The sequence below is a fragment of the Chrysemys picta genome, chromosome 3 (genome assembly GCF_011386835.1).
Source record: "Chrysemys picta bellii isolate R12L10 chromosome 3, ASM1138683v2, whole genome shotgun sequence".
Taxonomy (NCBI): domain Eukaryota; kingdom Metazoa; phylum Chordata; order Testudines; family Emydidae; genus Chrysemys; species Chrysemys picta.
In genome coordinates this window covers 120,791,369-120,804,836 of record NC_088793.1, presented here as the reverse complement: position 1 = coordinate 120,804,836, position 13,468 = coordinate 120,791,369, and positions in this window count along the sequence as shown.

Genomic DNA, 13,468 nt, shown 5'->3' with positions numbered 1-13,468 from the left:
TAAGGCGTTCAAGTTTTGTTTCTACCTCGGATACGGTAATCCCCCATCCTGAATGCCCCTCTGTAGTGGTGCTAGTATCCCTAATACCTTCATTGGCCTTACCACTCAAGAAAGAGATCTTGGAGTCATTGTGGATAGTTCTCTGAAAACATCCACTCAATGTGCAGCGGCAGTCAAAAAGGCGAACATAATGTTGGGAATCATTAAGAAGGGGATAGATAATAAGACAGAAAGTATCATATTGCCTCTATGTAAATCCATGGTACACCCACATCTTGAATACTGCGTGCAGATGTGGTCATCCCATATATTGGACTTAGAAAAGGTTTAGAAAAGGGTAACGAAAATGATTAGGGGTATGGAACGGCTGCCTTATGAGGAGAGATTAATACACACAGTCAACCTGTGGAACTCTTTGCCAGAGGATGTTGTGAAGGCCAAGATTATAACAGGGTTCAAAAAAGAAATAGATAAATTTATGGAGGATAGGTCCATCAATGGTGTCCTTAGCCTCTGTTTGCCGGAAGCTGGGAATGGATGACAGGGAATGGATCACTTGATGATAACCTGTTCTGGTCATTCCCTCTGGGGCACCTGGCACTGGCCACTGTCGGAAGACAGGATACTGGGCTAGACGGACCTTTGGTCTGACCCAGTAAGGCCGTTCTTATGTCTGTGTTTCTCCAACAGTACACCTCCCAACATTCCCAAGACCTAAAGCAGGACAGATGCTGACCCCAGGGATGGGGAGCAGAGACGGGAGAAAGAGTTGCAGAGCAACTCACCCTGCAGCGGAGGATCTTGTCTCCTCAGAGACAGAAGCTGCATTTTCTGTCTTTGATCTCTTCTTTCCCCTCTTGCATGTTTGTGTCTTGTTTTTTCTCTTAGGAAATGGGACCAAACTTTAACTGGAGCAACAATGAGAATTCCAGCCTAGCTCAGCTAACTACTTCTCTTTGCCCCCAAAAGGGGGGTAATGACCATCTGTAACAGTGATTTCCCTACACCCCCCCTGAATTTTCCCAACCTCCCCCCCCCCCAGTTTTGTGAACTAGTTACATGCCAATTTAGTGACTGTTTGGAAATTTGAATTGAAATTGAAACATTAATACACACTTTGAAAGCATATACAGTGTATGATAAAATACGTGTATCTGAAAAAGTATAATAGATTTGAAAAGTATGAACATAGACCAGTTTCCTTATACAGCTGTTGTTTTTTATGACAGTGTCAGTGCATTCATTTCGATGATGTTGGCCAACCTAATAATTTCAAATGATGATTTGTAAGCGAAGTCTAAATGAGCTCTCCCTGACAGCTAGTGATGAGCTGGGGCTGGAGGGAAAGGCTTCAGGACCAGATTGTATTTACATTCACACCTAATCTACCTAGGTATCCAGGAAACAGAGCTGTGTTGCCCAAGTGATAGATTTTGGTTGGGGTTGGGTTACAAATCACTTGAATGCGGGGGGAATGGGGGACAAAATGTTGTTCTTATTGTAGGAGTAAAGGGCAGTAGAACTGTACTTAGCCTGTGGTGATTGAGGGCATCAAGAGAGATGGTGGGGACCTGTCCCTCTCCACTGTTTAAAGACACAGCTGATTAGGCTCCATAGATAGTCTTTTGTTCTAAGTGACCACTCAGCTGAAATCACTGATAATCAGGTCTAAGTGCTTAGACCTGCTGTGGGACAGTGTTTCTGTGGAAGAGACGGCCCAGCATGCACTAACAGCGAGGTTCCCCCTCTCCCCCCAAGAGCTCAGCTGAAATCACAGAGCTGGGTGGAACCTCAAAAGACCAACTCGCAGAGGTCACAGTGGCAGGTGGCAGCAGAAGGTGACTGCACAGGGCCATTGGCAACAGAGTGGTGGAGTGAATGGTGGCACAACAAACACAGTGGCCAAAGCGAACAATGAGCAGCTGGAGGAACGAGCAAGGTGCCTTCTTGCCCCCCACCTGGGAGGTGTACTCACGTGAAAGCACCTCTGAACTCTGAGTCTCCTCCACTGACCAAGGACAACAGCGGTGAGTGGGATACGGTGGAGGGAAAAGTGAGGGGCATGTTAAATAAACATTTGTTTGTTGGACTATATTTTAGTGACTTTGCTCCAGAATGCTAGATTTGTGACTGGGAATGGAAACTTATATAAATATGTTTCCTAGTAGGCCAAGATTTTTAAAATGCATTATTTGCCAAGGTTGTTATCTCACATCGTTGCTATCTTGAGAGGTCATTATGTTGGGGAGTTTCTGTACTGAACATTTTTATTAGTATAATTCATTTTTACATAAGAATGGTCATACTGGGTCAGACCAATGGTCCATATAGCTCAGGATCCTGTCTTCCAAAAGTGGTCAAGGCCAGGTGCTTCAGAGGGAATGAACAGAACAGGGAATCATCAAGTGATCCATCCCCTGTCGCCCATTCCCAGCTTCTGGCAAATAGGCTAGGGACACTCAGAGCATGGTGTTGCATCCCTCCCCATCCTGGCTAATAGTCACTGATGGACCTATTCTCCAGGAAATTATCTAGTTCTTTTTTCAATCCTGTTATAGTTTTGGTCTTCACAGCATCCCCTGGTAAAAAGTTCCCCGGGTTGACTTATGTTGTGTGAAAAAGTGCTTCCTTTTGTTTTTTTAAAACCTGTTGCCTATTAATTTCATTGGGTGACTGCTAGTTCTTGTGTTATGTGAAGGATTAAATAACATTTCCTTATTCACTTTCTTCACACCAGTCAAGATTTTATAGACCTCTATCATATCCCCCCTCAGTCGTCTCTTTTCTAAGCTGAAAATTCCCAGTCATTTTAATCTCTCCTCCTGTTTCATACCACTAATCATTTTAGTTGCCCATCTCTGTACCTTTTCCAATTCCAATATTTCTTTTTGGGGATGGGGTGACCAGATCTGCACACAGTATTCAAGGTGTGCACATACCATGGATTTACATAGAGGCCATATGATATTTTCTGTCTTATTATCTATCCCTTTCTTAATGATTCCCAACATTCTGTTTGCTTTTTTGACTGCCGCTGCACATTGAGTGGATGTTTTCAGAGAACTATCCACAATGACTCCAAGATCTCTTTCTTGAGTGTTAACAGCTAATTCAGACTCAATCATTTTGTATGTATAGTTGAGATTGTTTTCCAATGTGCATTACTTTGCATTTATCAACATTGAATTTCATCTGCCATTTTGTTGCCCAGTCACCCAGTTTTGTGAGATCCCTTTGTAACTCTTCACAGTCTGCCTGGGACTTAACTATCTTGAATAGTTTTGTATCATCTGCAAATTTTGCCACCTCACTGTTTACCCATTTTTCCAGATCATTTATGAATATGTTGAACAGTAATGGTCCCAGTACCGACCCCTCAGGGATACCACTATTTATCTCTCTCCATTCTGAAAACTGATAATTTATTCCTACCCTTTGTTTCCCATCTTTTAACCAGTTACTGATCCCTGAGAGGACTTCCCTCTTATCCCACGAGGGCTTACTTTTCAAAAGTCAATTTAAATTAAATAAATTTTTTTAAATTATATTTTTTTAGAAATATAGACCTATTATGTGTTTTGGTGTAACTTGCATTATCCTTATGTTAAATTTGCATTATCCTAACAAAACATTTACTTTATTCATATCTCTTTTAAATGTTGCAGGTCAAAATGAAAATGAAAAGACAAAAAACAATACAATAATTTTTCCACTCAAAGGCCTCAAAAACTAATCAAGGTGAAGAACATATCAAGAACCAAGAATATATCAACATGTCATCTGAAGGTTCAAGTGGTACATCTACATCCAACCAGCCCGAAGCACAAATACAGCTACCTACTGAAGAAACAGTGTCTCCAAAACCTAAAGGCAGTTCCCGATGTTTGTCAGTCAAAGTGTTCCCATTTATTGAAGTTACAAAAGATGGCTACTGGTGCACCTCTTGCAAAAAATCTTACGAAGAAGGAAATTTTCCCAATGCTATAACTGGTAAAAGTGGAGGAGTTTGGTTTGTCAAACCGATCAGCAAAGCCAATGCTGACAAACTACGTGAAAAGGCTGCAAAACACCAGGCCTCTGGAGTGTATCAACATGCAGAAAGCCTTATAAAGCCCACTTTCAAAGCCAATTTTAGAAGTATTTAATGAGGCTGTTAAGAATGCTGGAGACAACACAGTTTATGCAAACAAACATAGCTGTGGCATCCTACTTTCTATTTAAGCAAGAGACACCACACACTACAAACTGGAGGCCAATGTTAAGTGCATTGTCACTTGTTCATCCTGAAATTGATCACTGGTTCCGAACAAGACCAGCAAATGCTCACTATCTTTCTGCAAGAAACTCAACTGACTGGCTAGAAGCATGCAATGCGCAACAGTGAAAGATTCAACAGTTGAAAAAGTGAAGAACTCTCTCACCACATGCAAAAAATTTGCATACATGGCTGATAAATGCACCGATGCAAATGGGCATTAAGTATTAAGTCATTGTGTACGTTATCTTGATGTCAGGGTCGGCCAGTAGATGCATTTCTAGATTTTCAAGTTATAGAAGACACATCGGCTGCATCTGTGACAACCCACATCTTAGAAGAGTTAAATGCTTGTCAATTGGACCCCAAACAGATGGCTGCTTGTGCATTTGATGGAGCTGCAAACTTCTCTGGAAGACATGGTGGAGTACAAGTTTTTCTCAGAGAAAAGTGTAACCCCAATCTTTCCAATACACACTGCAGAGGCCATCTACTCCAACTAGCACTAATACGAGCTGCAGAATCTTAAAAGACATTAAAAAAGCTATAAATTGAATGTCTTCGTTATATTCTTTTTTCAGCAAGAGTCCAAAAAGACTGAATATCTTGGAAAACATAGAAGATATACTCGGACTGACGTTCAAATTAGTCCAACCTGGGAAAACCCACTGGCTTTCTCATGAGTGATCCTTGGCTGTTGTCTTAAAATTACTCCAGCCGTTATTACTGGCTTTGGAAAGTATCTACCAAGATGGGATGGATCTAAGTAGTGAGGCTGGTGGATTACTTTTGCTACTACGTTCAGAGAAGATTATTGCCATTCTCTCTCTTGTAAGTCTACTGTTGAAACCACTTGGGTCATTAAACAATGCCATCCAGGCATCTGCTACAACAGTAGTAGCTCTTTGTCCAGCAATAGAAGCTACATTTGGATCAATCAGAGATCTATCCATTGAAAAAGTACTGGAAGAAGCAAAGCCTTCAGTCCAGAAGTTGGCTAATGAAGGCATTTATATTGAATCCTTAAGTGAAGAAGACAAGAAGTGTTTGTTAAGACAACTGAAAAAGTACACAGACTTGATTCTTTAAAATCTACAACAGTGACTTCTAGATTCTACTCAACCTCTACGTAGGTTTTACAGATGCCTGTCCCATAAAACACCAACAGTTGAGTGGAGTGAGGCACTACCAGCAATGGGGCTGCCATGTGATTAGGACAGAATAGAGAATTTGAACACAGAGTGGAACATCATACGACGAATTAATGAAGATTTGACTTCAACTTCTTTTTTATCATTACTAGTGGCTCGACCCGATCTTTGTTCTGTTCCCTGGGATGAAAGAAGTAGGAATTCATCTCTTGCTACTCCCAGTCACAACAGCTACAGTTGAGCGTTCTTTTTCATCATTGAATAGAATTTTGTGTTCTGAAAGAAGTCGCCTTCTGCCTGATCATGTGAATGAACTAATAAGCATATCAACTGAAAGAATGAAAGTACCAGACACAAGAGAAGCCACCAAAGATGAATGCATTGCATTCAAGAAGTTCATTAACAGAGTTGTGCAAAATTATAACAAGAAACCAAGAAGGATGTAGACATAGTGCTTCATAGAAGGCTTGAGTAGCCAATTTTAATTTGTGTGATGATTTTAAAACATGAGTTAAATCTAATAAAATGGTCATGAAACATTTTTCAGTTTTTACTATGGTGCCATACAGCCCACCTTCACCCTCACAGTCTCACCCCTCATCAGCCCTGACACACACACCCTGTAAATTCGAACACACACACACCCCCAATTTCAATTCCTGGGGAACCCACTGATCTGTATTACCATCTAAAAGACTGTCAGATGAGGTGGAGGGTCCTTCTAAAATCTTCCTCTAGTTAAAAAGAAAGGGAACAAGGCTGTTAAAATGAAAGACTTCCTTACTACTTTATATTTCAAATGCTTTAACTGTTTTTCTGTATCTTTAATGAAAGGTTAAAAAGATTTGAATGATGTGTTTGTCATGGTACTAAGCAGGCTGAAGTCTCTGTATACCAAATCCCGAACCATGTAATGTTGAACAGTGACAGGGTTATATTAGCACCTTGAGGTCCATATATTCCATAACTTAGTTATATGCAGAATATGTGTCTTTTGCAACAAATTAATATTGCCTGGTTTTGCGTTTCATTATCGACCAGAAACTTGGCCCAGGGCTGTGGTTTGGGTGCAAGGAAGGATTTATGCTTTTTGGATAGAATCCAGTGGAAACTCAATTTACAAACCCAAGGCATTTAAGATCCAGGGTTTTGGTTTGGGCCTTTATAAAGATGTAACCCTTCTGGCAGGTGAACACTGCAGTGACAAGGGCTGGGTTCAATATCTAGGGTTTCTTTTTAACAATACAACACAGAACTGGTTCAAGCCCCCACTCAGTAACCTAGGAAAATTACACACCACCCCCTAGGCATCTCCAAGAGGCAATACTTCCCCTCTTGTAAGCACTGAGTCTGTGTGTAGAAAAGAAACTTAAGAGTTACAGGCTTGGTCTACACTACCCCCCTAATTCGAACTAAGGTACGCAACTTCAGCTACGTGAATAACGTAGCTGAAGTCGAAGTACCTTAGTTAGAACTTACCTTGGTCCACACTCGGCAGGCAGGCTCCCCCGTCGACTCCGCGGTACTCCTCTCGCCGAGCTGGAGTACCGCAGTCGACGGTGAGCACTTCCGGGTTCGACTTATCGCGTCCAGACTAGACGCGATAAGTCGAACCCAGAAGTTCGATTTCCAGCCGTCGAACTAGCGGGTAAGTGTAGCCAAGGCCACAGAGACTAACAAAAGGCCTGGAATGGGAAATTTTCTCTCTTCTACAACTTTTTTACACAGCCTTCTACTTCAATATCTGTGAGCATGTTTGTTTTGCTATCTGGCTGGTTTATTGGGTAGATCTGGGGGTCATTATTTTCTCTTTTAATTTAAAGCATTATTTCCCCATCTTCTGTGAAGGAAATAGCTGATCAGATAGTTCTTTGCTGTACCTGAAAACCAAAAGCAAAAGCAAATCAAAGAAAAGAGGGAAGTTTAAAAGAAATTTTACTTTGCTGACTATCATCTGACAAGATTTCTTTGCACTTTATATCAGCTCCTAAGAATGGTCTATTCAAATTTATCTTAATTTTTATCCCTTGAAATTATCTGGGAACACACACAATTGTTACTTTACATTCTTGATAAGATCAGAGTTTAGGGTTCTGGGAAAGAATAATATTTTCTCTGCATTGTGAGGGACAGGTTTGTTTAGATTTGAGCACAGCATTATTGTCAAATTGTTCAGTTGACAAATTGTTCAGGACTGCACACTCTGTTATCTGAAACATAATAAAGTAGATCTGACTAGATAATGGTGCAGGGAGGGGACCCTAGCTGGACTTTTACATGAATCTAGCTGTATCGACCCTGTCCAAACTCAGTGCAACAGATGTTTTCTCCCACTTGATATCCCTCTCACCAGATGTTTCCTCTCTTTGTTATTCCTCCTGTGTGTCTAGATTCCAATAAAGTTTGGTTCTCATGAAACCAGGCTTAAAATATAATTATTGTAGAAAAAACAACAGGACTTATACAAATACTTGTTATAACAAACCTTGTAGGTTATAAACACAAAAATACATTAAAATAGCATTAAGGTTATGACTCAAATCAACAAGTCAAGAGATTCAAAAGTATGGCATGAGAAATTATAAAGATGCATGGACACACATTCCAGACACCCTACTCAGCTGCTAAACTGCATATAGAAGATGTATTACCAGGATTAGAGCTCATGATTTTGTATTCCAAAATATAAGCCTTTGCTGTCTGAGAACCGCCATCAGCTACCAGGAGCTGTAAATGTTAGAGAAGGAGCCATTAGAATTTCAGTATTCGCCAACTAGATCTCTCCAATTCTAAGCATGGGGGGAAATACTCTCATACTGTCTGGTAAGTGTTGACAAATGCTGAGTTGTTAATGATGATCGGGCTCAGCATTCCTGGTGCCACCTCCTTCCCTGTTCTGAAAGCCCCTGAGCCCAGCTAAAGTATTCAAAGATGCTGGTCCACTCCCATCATGAGAATAATTTCCTCACTATCAGTTGAAATTGATTCTCTATTGACTTGAACTCTTAGGCTTCGGGGAAGGTGGTTCTACAGCCACCAGCTTCTGGCAAAATATACATCCCTGCAAAGCAAGGCATGGTTGATGGCAGCTGAGGGGAGCAGCAGGTTTTCTCAGTACCTAGTTCCACTCAGTAAAGCAGGGTCTTTCCACATAGGTCTGGCAGCCTCTGGTTCTGACTGTCACCGATTACAGGTGGGCAGGATCCCCTGGCCTGCAAGAGAACTTGCTCCTTGTCCTTAATCTCTCCTGTGTGTTATGTGTAATAGGAGAATCAGAGCAGCCATTTCTGAGGTGGGCCCTGTGTATAATGCCCCCTTGTGCTGTATCTGTAAAAAAATATCCCATGCCACTGGTTCTGCAACTTTGGCCCCAGTATGCTGTAGTTAGGCTCAAAGGGTCACAAGCTACTTGCACCAGATAAAGGCATAGGCAGGGCGAGCACTAGATGTTTTGTCACCCAGGTCAGAAAATGTTTTTGCTGCCCCCCATCAACGGCAGTGAAAAGAAAGAGTTGATTTGTTAACCCCAGAAGGTGGCACCCACTCGCCCACCCCTGTACATGCACTATTTGGGCACAAGGCAGGTAGATATTCATTCCTCTTGAAGTCTCTGCAGTAGAATAGACAGCCCCCTCACTGAGTCGTCTATTGCCGGGCTCTATATTTAAACTGGTCTTTTCCCTTGTGACTAGATTCTCACCTGTGCTAGGTTTTATTTTTATCTGTAACTTAAGAACTAAGCTGTTTTAGTCATTTATTTATTTAATGTCATGAACTGCCCTTACTTTAGTCCATGAAGTACTAACTGCCTATGCCTCACAGCTCAGACTCCCTTCTGTTCACTCTCACCTTGAGAATGGACTCTCACTAGCCAGCTCTATATTGGTATATTACCAGTACAAAGCACAAAGGCCTTGTTCCTCCCACTCATGCTCTTACAATCAGCCAGGCTTACCTCTGACTCTTCCATTTCAAAAACTCAGACTGCAAAGAGACTAGTTCAAAGAGGCAAAAAAAAGCTCTACAGCGAGGCACTGGGAACACTACATTCTCTCCTTTTACACTTCATGGAATTTCTTCTCACCAGTTCTGAAATAAAATAGGTCACAATGGGTCATATAACAACAGAGGATGTCCCAGACAGAACATGTTTGCCATTATCTTTTGAGTCATATGCCACCCCGATATGTCTGCCTTCCGTGCGGCAGAAACGGATTATTGAAAAGTTTTCATGCATGCTCATCCATAGGCTTTTGCAAGGGAAAAAATCTTTGACCCACCATGCCTTTTTAAAATGGGGTGGGGAGGGAATGTACAAATGTATCAGAACAAAATCTAATCTACTCACTTTATTCACATTCTCAGAATTGTTCTCATTGACATTGAAAATTAAAGGCAGAATCCTGATTACTCACCTGAGTAGTCCCATTGAAGTCAATGGGATTAAAGGGAGTAAGGACTACATGTGTGAGTAAGGGGTTTGCAGGACCTGGACCAAAATTACCACGGCAATAGTATTTTTGTTTAAAAATGTAAAGCCCATCTTTTCCCTCTTGTTTCATCATTCCCTGAACTATCATGCTGTAACTGTACCAGCCATCAAAAATTAATGTACTGCTCACTTGATATTTAAATTCCCGTGGCAGCTCTTATAAGAGCTGGGGTGTTAACCCCAAGGTCCTTGCTGAGATTATCCTCAATCTCTCTCTCCCCTTGCAGTTTCAGTTGGCTTTATGACAGTCTTTTGGTGGTGAAAGACATGAATGCAGGATTATGGTCCCAGGCCTGCAAGCCCTATCCCAGATGAATATTCCTTATTCACCCAAGTAGCTCCATTAGGGTCAATGGATACTTTTCATAGGAATATAAGTTTGTAGGCTCGGACTCTATGGTTTCACTATGCACTGTGAAGAAAGCCCTCCTTACAGCACATATATCTGATATAATAATAGTAAAGAGAATGTTGAAAAACACTGACAAAATACAACTCTTTTTCATTTCAAGGTCACTTCAATACACAAGTCCCCCTTGAAAGAGCAAATCTCACCACTCAGATGGTTATGCAGAGTAAATATGTTATTTTTAAGCATCATTAAAATGTATTTTATTAACACAAACCCTCACACTTTGGCATTGCACTTCTTGTATTGGCAGTGCTACCCACACAAACTGCTGAGGGTAAATAAAGGTTGGAAGACAGTTGATGAGTGGGAAAAACACAGAACAAACCACTGAAAAGAAAAGATAATGCTACGAAGGAGCAAACGAAAACAAGTACAGAGAGATGTTCAAAGGTAGCATTGAAAGTTTGTTCCTTCCCATCCGCCTGATATTTATTACCTTTTCAAAACAAACCCTCAACTGAAAGCAAAAAATTTGGCTGCTAGCTTTCCAATTAAGCTAATTGCAGAGAGAAATTCTAATTGGATTTAGGTACCAGCAAGCAATTCATCTTGGCAAATGTATACAGAATCTGAGCTGCATTGGCAAAACTACACAAAAAGTTCACAGATGTTTTTGCTTAGTGTGTTGCAAGGGGCTTGATCATACTACCCTTGAAGTTACTGGAAAAACTCCCATTGACTTCAATGGGAAATAGAGCAGGCCCTAAGGCCCAGCAGACAGCTGTGTACTTCACTGAGTGTCAAGGACCAAGGACAAAGTTACTGTGACAACAAAAAGAAATAGGACCTGACCCAAATCCCTTTGAAATCCATGCAAGTCTTCCCTGGACTTTAATGAGAGTTGAACCAGGCGTATAAAAGGCAGTTAAATCATGAGAGCTCAGGTCCCCCCGACCTCTTCACAGATCATTTTTGCCAAAAAATCCTTGAACGTCAATTTAGTGAAGGTGGGTCATCTGATTGCTTCTCTGTTGCAGCAGGTGCACTATTGCTACTAACTTGCCCAACAATAAAAATGAATGGAACATACTGAATCGGTTTCTTCAGATTCTTGAGTCCTGAAAAACCACACCAGAAACTTGGAGGGAGGACAGATTTTCTCTGAATTTGCCATAGGGATTCGTTACTATTTACTACTCACAAGGCCAGATTTTACCTGCTTCACAATATCTTTTATTTAGGAAAAAACGATGGGCTACTGCTTATCAGCTAGCTAAACAAAACTATCTCCACCTGCCAAATAAAAACAAGTTAAGATTTATGAAAAAATAAAAAGAATTGGGTACTTTGCTACTTCTACAGAAGTGCAAAAATGATTCTTACCCTAGAAGCCAAAAGAACTTGTATGAATCATCTGAGTAAAGACATTCAACATGAATTCTCTCTCATTATCCTCAAGTGCCATAATGTTTAAATAACCTTTTATATGGCTCTGGGGAATCTACGCTTGCCCCTAACATCTCTGACAGAGACCCTGATTCACCAATCCATCCTTATTTAGCAAAGTGTTTAAACATGTGATTAACTTTAAACATGTGATTAAATCCCACCGACTTTAATATAATTTATGCACATGCTCAATGTTAAGCATGTTGTGACAGAATATAGCCTGGTGTTCACACCCTGCACACTAATGTAATAATGTTTGTACAGGATATGCCTTGTGAAGTATCACTTAAAAACTCATAATTTGTTGATCAATAATAGCATGGCAAAATGCACATAACAGCATTATATGTGAAGTTATAAACATAATGAGCTCATGACTAAAAGTATGTTTTCCAGATAAATCCGGGGACTGGCCAAACCAAAAGGCAAGCTTATGCCTCAGCCAGGTGTAAACACAGCTGATGGACAATTACCTGCTAAATGGCCATTCTTTGGCAGGAAAGGGGGCTGGGGCAAAAATCTACATCTTAGCAAAGAAACAGCGTGGAGTTCCCTTCCACACACACTGCTTGTTGCCTTGCTCCCAGCTGGAAATGCTTCTCAAAAGTGGGACAGGACTACAAAAAGAAGGGGCAGACACCCCAAAACATCCTCCTCTCTCTCCCTGCTGATCGCATTCTCTGCACCTGAAAAGATAAAGGACGTAGCTGTTGGACTCTGGGGCCAGGGACCTGACCTAAAGAGTTTGGTCAGTATGACTGCTGAAAGCATACAGCAAGAAAACTTTGCTCTGAATCTAATACAGTTCATTAAATTAGGCACAAGTAGTGTTTTATGTTTTTTTCTTGTAATCATTTCTGACTTTTATGTCTCACCAATTATACTCACTTAAAACCTCTTTCTAGTTAATACTTGTTTTACTGTTTTAGCTAATCCAGTATATTTAAATTGGAATGTCTGGATTCTCTATTTAAAATAATAAGATGCCATATTATTCCCTTAAAGGAATAATGGATTTAATATATTTGTACTGTCCAGAAAAAGGCTGGGCAGTACAGAACATACATTTCTGAGGGACGATCTGGGACTGGAGGTGTGTTGGAGTCACCCTGCAGTATAAGCGAGGCTGGCTAAAGCCAAGGTGCGGCTGTCTGGCTGAAGCACACACAGACATAGCTGGGAGTGACTTACATCCTGGAGGCAGTTTGTGAGCAGTCCAGGTTGCTATAGCAGCAAGGCATTGTAAAGCTTACAGGGCAGGGGTGACATACTAGTCTGGCTTTTGCCCCTGGTATGTCACAGTGTGCTTACAAGTGTTGCTGAAAAGGGATGGACTTAAGTAGCACTTGCTTAAGTGCATTGCTGAATCAGGGCCAGAGTGTCTTTTTGCATTCCCCTCACCAGTCCTCTGTGCTGTACCAGTTATGTCAGCCTTGATATCCCTCGTGGCTTTTCTTCTCATTAATATTTCTGTGCCTTCTTCCATGTGGCCCCTTGTTCTTAGTCTGCCTGGAATCTGTTTAACAATCCTCTACCCTCTTCTCTTTCAAAACATACATAAATGCCCTGCGTCTGCAGCATCATCTATGCAAGAAGAGCATCTTTACCCTTGTGTCAAAAATAAATACATACATTTGAACTATCAAGGTGTAGAAGTGCCTAAACTGAGGACCCATGTAACATAACTTCACCCCATTGCCTACCTTGCCCCTCAACGTCCTGCTATTCATTATAGTCTCACTTGCCTATCAAATCAATCTTCTAGGGCC